The 6526-nt window shown below is 40.8% G+C and overlaps 1 protein-coding gene across 4 annotated transcripts in view; it reads left to right on the forward strand.

Moving 5' to 3' along the window:
• Window positions 1-6526, forward strand: part of NCALD (neurocalcin delta) — a 460437-nt gene that overhangs the window by 75229 nt on the left and 378682 nt on the right. Inside the window, exon 1 of one of the 4 annotated variants that reach the window (XM_010863503.1) lies at window positions 2889-2933. The exons of 2 other annotated variants lie outside the window; for them this stretch is intronic. The gene's annotated coding sequence lies outside the window, so the exon portion shown is untranslated. Of the gene's footprint in view, window positions 1-2888; window positions 2934-3667; window positions 3819-6526 lie in introns of those variants that run through there. One more of the 4 variants, XM_010863505.1, reaches the window with a different exon arrangement.

The raw sequence follows: 6526 nt of genomic DNA on the forward strand, positions 1-6526 counted from the left end.
GTCTGTTGTTCCATGTCCAGTTCTAACTGTTGCTTCTTGACCTGCATATAGATTTCTCAAGAGGCAGGTCAGGTGGTCTGGTATTCCCATCTCTTTAAGAATTTTCCATAGTTTGTTGTGGTCCACACAGTCAAAGGCTTTGGTGTAATCGATAAAGCAGAAGTAAATGTTTGCTGGAATTCTTGTGCTTTTTCTTGATCCAACGGATATTGGCAATTTGATCTCTGGTTCCTCTGCCTTTTCTAAATCCAGCTTGAACTCTGGAAGTTCATGATTCACATACTGTTGAAGCCTGGCTTGGAGAATTTTGAGCATTACTTTGCTAATGTATTAGATGAGTGCAATTGTGCAGTAGTTTGAGCATTCTTTGGCATTGCCTTTCTTTGGGATTGGAGTGAAAACTGATCTTTTCCAGTCCTGTGGCCACTGCTGAGTTTTCCAAATTTGCTGACATATTGAGTGCAGCCATTTCACAGCATCATCGTTTAGGATTTGAAATAGCTCAACTGGAATTCCACCACCTTCACCATCTTTGTTCATAGTGATGCTTCCCAAGGCCCACTTGACTTCACATTCTAGGATGTGTGGCTCCAGGTGAGTGATCACACTATCGTGGTTATCTGGGTCATGAAGATCTTTTTTGTATAGTTCTTCTGTGTATTTTTGCCACTTCTTATCTTCTGCTTCTGTTAGGTCCATACCATTTCTGTCCTTTATTGTGCCCATCTTTGCATGAAATGTTCCCTTGGTATCTCTAATTTTCTTGAAGAGATCTCTAGTCTTTCCCATTCCGTTGTTTCCCTCTATTTCTTTGCATTGACCGATGAAGAAGGCTTTCTTATCTCTCCTTGCTATTCTTTGGAACTCTGCATTCAAATAGGTATATCTTTCCTTTTTTCCTTTGCCTTTTACTTCTCTTCTTTTCTCAGCTCTTTGTAAGGCCTCCTCAGTCAACCATTTTGCCTTTTTGCATATCTTTTTCTTGGGGATGGTCTCGATCACTGCCTCCTGTACAATGTCACGAACCTCTATCCATATTTCTTCAGGCACTCTGTTTATCAGTTCTAATCCCTTGAATCTATTTGTCACTTCCACTGTAATCATAAGGGATTTGATGTAGGTCATACCTGAATGGTCTAGTGGTTTTCCCTACTTTCTTAAATTTAAGTCTGAATTTGGCAATAAGAAGTTCATGATCTGAGCCACAGTCAGCTTCCAGTCTTGTTTTTGCTGACTATATAGAGCTTCTCCATCTCTGGTTGCAAAGAATATAATCAATCTGATTTTGGTATTGACCATCTGGTGATGTCCATGTGTAGAGTCTTCTCTTGTGTTGTCAGAAGTGGGTGTTTGCTATGACCAGTGAGTTCTCTTGGTGAAAATCTGTTAGCCTTTGCCCTGCTTCATTTTGTACTCCAAGGCCAAATTTTCCTATTACTCCAGGTATCTCTTGACTTCCTACTTTTGTATTCCCCTATAATGAAAAGGATCTCTTTTTTGGGGTGTTAGTTCTAGAAGGTCTTGTAGGTCTTCATAGAACCATTCAACTTCAGCTTCTTCAGCATTACTGGTCAGGGCATAGACTTGGATTACCATGATATTGAATGATTTGCCTTGGAAATGAACAGAGATCATTCTGTTGTTTTTGAGACTGCATCCAATTACTGCATTTTGGACTCTCTTGTTGACTATGAAGGCTACTCCATTTCTTCTAAGGGATTCTTGCCCACAGTAGTGGATATAATGGTCATCTGAGTTTAATTCACCCGTTCCAGTCCATTTTAGTTCACTAATTACTAAAATGTCGATGTTCACTCTTGCCATCTCCTGTTTGACCACTTCCAATTTGCCTTGAGGCATGGACCTGACATCCCAGGTTCCTATGCAATATTGCTCTTTACAGCATCAGATCTTGCTTCTATCACCAGTCACATCCACAGCTGGGTGTTGTTTTGCTTTGGCTCTGTCTCTTCATTCTTTCTGGAGTTGTTTCTCCACTGATCTCCAGTAGCATATTGGGCACGTACCGACCTGGGGAGTTCATCTTTCAGCGTCCTATCTTTTGGCCTTTTCATATTGTTCATGGTAGACCACAAAATTAATTCTCATATGAGTCTGTGGGTGAAACAGTGGAAGATAAAGCCAATTGTATAGAACAAGAGTGTTAACACTGGAAGACTGGAAATGTAACTGTAATTCAAAAGAAGGGAGCAAATGTGGAGCATGCGATGAAAAGGATTCTGGCATTGGGAAGCCAGATGGAAAATAATGTTATTAGACTATGAAAGATAGAAGGAAAAACAGGCCCCATATAATATGAAAGGGGAAGTCTGTTTGCTAGCCATGATTTGGTTCTGTTCTCTATTCTCCGCTCCCTCTTTCATTGGGCCCCTGCTTCCTGCTGCAGGATTGTGAGGTGTGTTACCAATATCTGGAATGAGGTCTTGAGCTACCAAGTTCTCAAAAAAGAGAATGTGCAACTGATACTGCCTAGTCTGCTTAAAAGGTGCATGTTTAACTTTTTGAATATGGTTTGTATTATTTCAAAATTCAAAAATACCCATGTTCTATGGTATCAGGAGGCAGTTGTGGTGATTTAGAAAGATAACCCCTACTGGTACTTTACTAGATTCTCTTCCTGGAAATTATGTCAAGGTCATAAATGGACAATTGGTATCTGTGTGTGTGTGTTTGAGCTGATTCTGTATCACTTAAAAGTACACAGTTGAAGGATAAGAAAAAGTCATAGCAGAGTTAAATGTTTGAATTACATGGTATTTTTCTTTCAGTGATACCTGATCTGAGCTCATCCTGACATGGTCTGCAGATTTATATTTAGATTTATTTTTTGTTTTAAAATGGCTTCATGTGTTTTCCTGTCATTTTAGGTACCCCAGAATCAGTGTGCTGGAAAGAAGCAGAAATAGAAATAGGTAATGACCCAGGGTTTGCACAGTTAAGGGGAAAACTCACGGGGTGGGCTCATTTCTCGATGTGGGTTAGGACCAGGCAGCAGTTTGGGGGAGGTTTGATGGGTTCAGAAAACTATAGCATTTTATCATTTTAGTTTCTAGAATCAGAAGGATTTCTTTCAGTCGTCAAGAGTCCTCCTTTAAAATGCAAGTAATTCAGAGCCAGGCCATGACCACCCAATACATACATTGTAGGTTAGCTTTTCTGCTGGAACTAGTGGAAATGGGCTAAAGGGTCGGTGTCTGGGGGCAGATGGACAGGGGTGAGGCTTGCAGGAGGTCCGAGCGGGATGGGACACGGTGCTGACGGGACTGAGGGAAGGACATCAAAGACAAGCGTTAGGCGAATGCCTCCTCATAACTTGAGTTCCTTTGTGAAATGTTGTGCTTCGGTTGAAGACTTTCCTCCACTATTCTAACATAAATTTGTGTGTTTTGCGCTGATGACTTGGGGTGCAAAAGCTCATGTTGCTTTCTCAGAGTTTGAGAAAAAAATGAGGTGGCTTCCTTTTCAGAGATGGCCCACAGTCCACGTTACCTGTGGACCTCTGCCTTTCTCACTGCTGATTTTCCCTCTCCTCCCTAACCATTTCTTGAAAGGAAATGGTGTTCTGTTAAAACTATTTCACACTTGTAATTAAATGGCTGTTTATGTAATTAATGGCTGCCTCCGAGGCTGTGCCCAGGCCTCACAAGCCAGAACTCTGTCTTGTTTGCGGTGTGTCCTGCAGGTCCAGTACCACGCCACTCACGGAGGAGGCGCACCATGAAGGTTCTGGAGCGACTGAACGAAGCTCCGATTAACTGCAAAGTGATAGGAGAGACACAAACTTCATCTTACCTTAGGTAGAAAATTTCAATTGGTCTTTTTTTAAAAAAAAAGTATTTATTTGGCTGCTTTGGGTCTTAGTTGCAGAATGAGGGGTCTTTAGTTATGGCGTATGAACTTTCAGTTGTAGCACATGGCATCTAGTTCTCTGACCAGGGATGGAACCTGGGCTCTCTGCACTGGGTGCACAGAGTCTTAGCCATTGGACCACCAGGGAAGTTCCTGCTTCAGTTGATCTTCTAAATAAATGAGGTCCTAGGAATGGAGAACCCAATACATAAAATACGTTTTAGGAAGAGTAAGTGAGGAAGGAGCTGTCCTTGTGGGAAGAATTTTTTCCAGTTCAACGTCTTTGTGATTCTCTAATTCCAGAACACATAAGCTGCCATGTTTTGGACTTCTGTGGGCAGCCTGCATTTTAATCATTTCAGTATTTATTGGCCTCATGGAGGGAAAGGAAGTGTGAAGAAAAATGAGTCATTTTACTGCTTGTTAGCAACTCTATGTTGGGTCAGGAAGGTGAAACTAAGAGCTCAAAGAATTTTGGTGGGTTTTTGAAGGACGTGTTTGTCTTCTTTTAAATTATTGAGAGTCATGTATAGTTATAAAATTGTATATAGTTATAAAATAACTATATTTATTATTTTTTGTATTTAGTATAAAAATAATAAAATTATTATTAAAAACTGCCAAGAAAACCCCCCAAATCCTATCTGCTTGGAAATATGTTAGGGTATAAATGTGCTAGATTTTTGGGAGGGCCGGGAGGACAGTGGTGATATTCATAATATTAGTGCTGCAATAGGTAACTCCCATTCCGCAAGAAGAGTTTAACATTGGAGATTAGGTCCTGGAAAGGATGATGCAGGTGATGGGTGTAAAAAGCTGAACATTACTGGTGGGACTATAAATTGGAACAGCCACCATGGAGAACACTATGGAGGTTCCCTAAAAAACTAAAAATAGAGCTACCATATGATCGAGCTATCCCACTCCTGGGCATATATCTGGAGAAAACCGTAATTGAAAACATACATGCACCTTAATATTCATAGCAGTGCTATTTACTATAGCCAGGACATGGAACAACCTAAATGTCGATCGACAGAGGAGTGGATAAAGGAGATGGGGCACATACATACAATGGAATACTACTCAGCCATAAAAAAGAATAGAATGACACTATCTGAAGCAACACGGATGGACCTGGAGATTGTCATATCGAATGAAGCAAGGCAGACAGAGAAGGACAAGTATCATGTGACGTCGCTTATATGTGGAATCGGAAAAAAAAATCGTGCAAATGAACTTATTTATAAATGAAATAGAGTCACAGATGTAGAAAACAATCTTATGGCTATCAAGGGGGAAGAGGAGGAAGGATAAATTGGGAGACTGTGATTGACATAGGCACACAACTAAAATAGATAACTTTGAAATAGACAACTAAGGAGGACCTACTATATAGCATAATGGTACTCTACTCAATACTCTGTAATGACCTCTATGGAAAAAGAAAGTAAAAAAAAGTGGATGTATATACAGTATATGTATAACTGATTCACTTTATGTACCTCAGAAAGTAAAACAACATTGTAAATCAATTATACACCAATAAAAAGTTTTAAAAACCCCAAATAAACTAAAAACAAAAGGCTCGTTGCCTCTGCCTTTGGCGCTACCCTTTTGATGACGGTAAAGGCCTCAGCTTTATATTTAAGCCTTTGAAATGGAGGAGTAACCTCTCAAAGGTTTGGTGGGAACATTCCTTGGGGATCTGCCAGGAGCTGGGACAGGGGCTTGAGTGGTTCCTGGAACTGTTCACATCCCCACCCCACCCACTGTCACTCCGTCCCCACCCCCTCACGTCTCGGAGGAGATAGGAAGCTGCAGATGGGCTTCGCTGGGAGGTGGTGCCTGTGTGTGGGGCGGTGGAAATACAGGGACGGATATGAAAAAAAAAAGCCTCACTGATTCACATCAGGACAAAGTAATGTGACTTTTCAGATTAGCAGATTGAAATCTGTTGCCTCGGCTCAGCATTTCTATTTTAGGTCTGGAGACCATCTTTCCAACTGTTTCTTTCTTATTTTTCATTCCCCCTTTCAGGCCTCCAAGCCCCTTCTGCTTTTTAGCTCTTTCATTTTTCCAGTGCTGTGGAATTTCTTGCCTGGGGTTTCTCAGTTGCCTACGATGAGAATTGTTGAACCTGATATTTTATCATAGGCTGGACTCCATTACAAGAATCTCAAATTGAAGCAGGCTGGGTTCTCCATATTGAGTGAGTGCAAGACTAGATGAGGATACACATACCAAAAAGAACAAAGCACCAAAGAATAAAGCATGAAATTCTATTAAGAGACTAATTCTGTTGTGGGCACTTCGCAAGAGCACCTCCCACTGACACCATATAACTTTGCACATTGGCTCAAACATCCATGACAGAAAGTTTCTGTTCCTGTGTGATATATAATCTTTGTGCATTTCATATCATCAGTACAGCAGAAACTCAGTTTAGTTGCTATAGACAATGATTATCTGTATCATATATATACATGTATTTATATACACACATATATATGAATATCACATATGTGTGTGTATATATATACATTGCTGCTGCTAAGTCGCTTCAGTCGTGTCCAACTCTGTGTGTCCCCATAGACGGCAGCCCACCAGGCTCCCCTGTCTCTGGGATTCTCCAGGCAAGAACACTGGAGTGGGT

Source organism: Bison bison, unplaced genomic scaffold (assembly GCF_000754665.1).
Source record: "Bison bison bison isolate TAMUID 2011002044 unplaced genomic scaffold, Bison_UMD1.0 scf7180017864491, whole genome shotgun sequence".
NCBI classification, from domain to species: domain Eukaryota; kingdom Metazoa; phylum Chordata; class Mammalia; order Artiodactyla; family Bovidae; genus Bison; species Bison bison.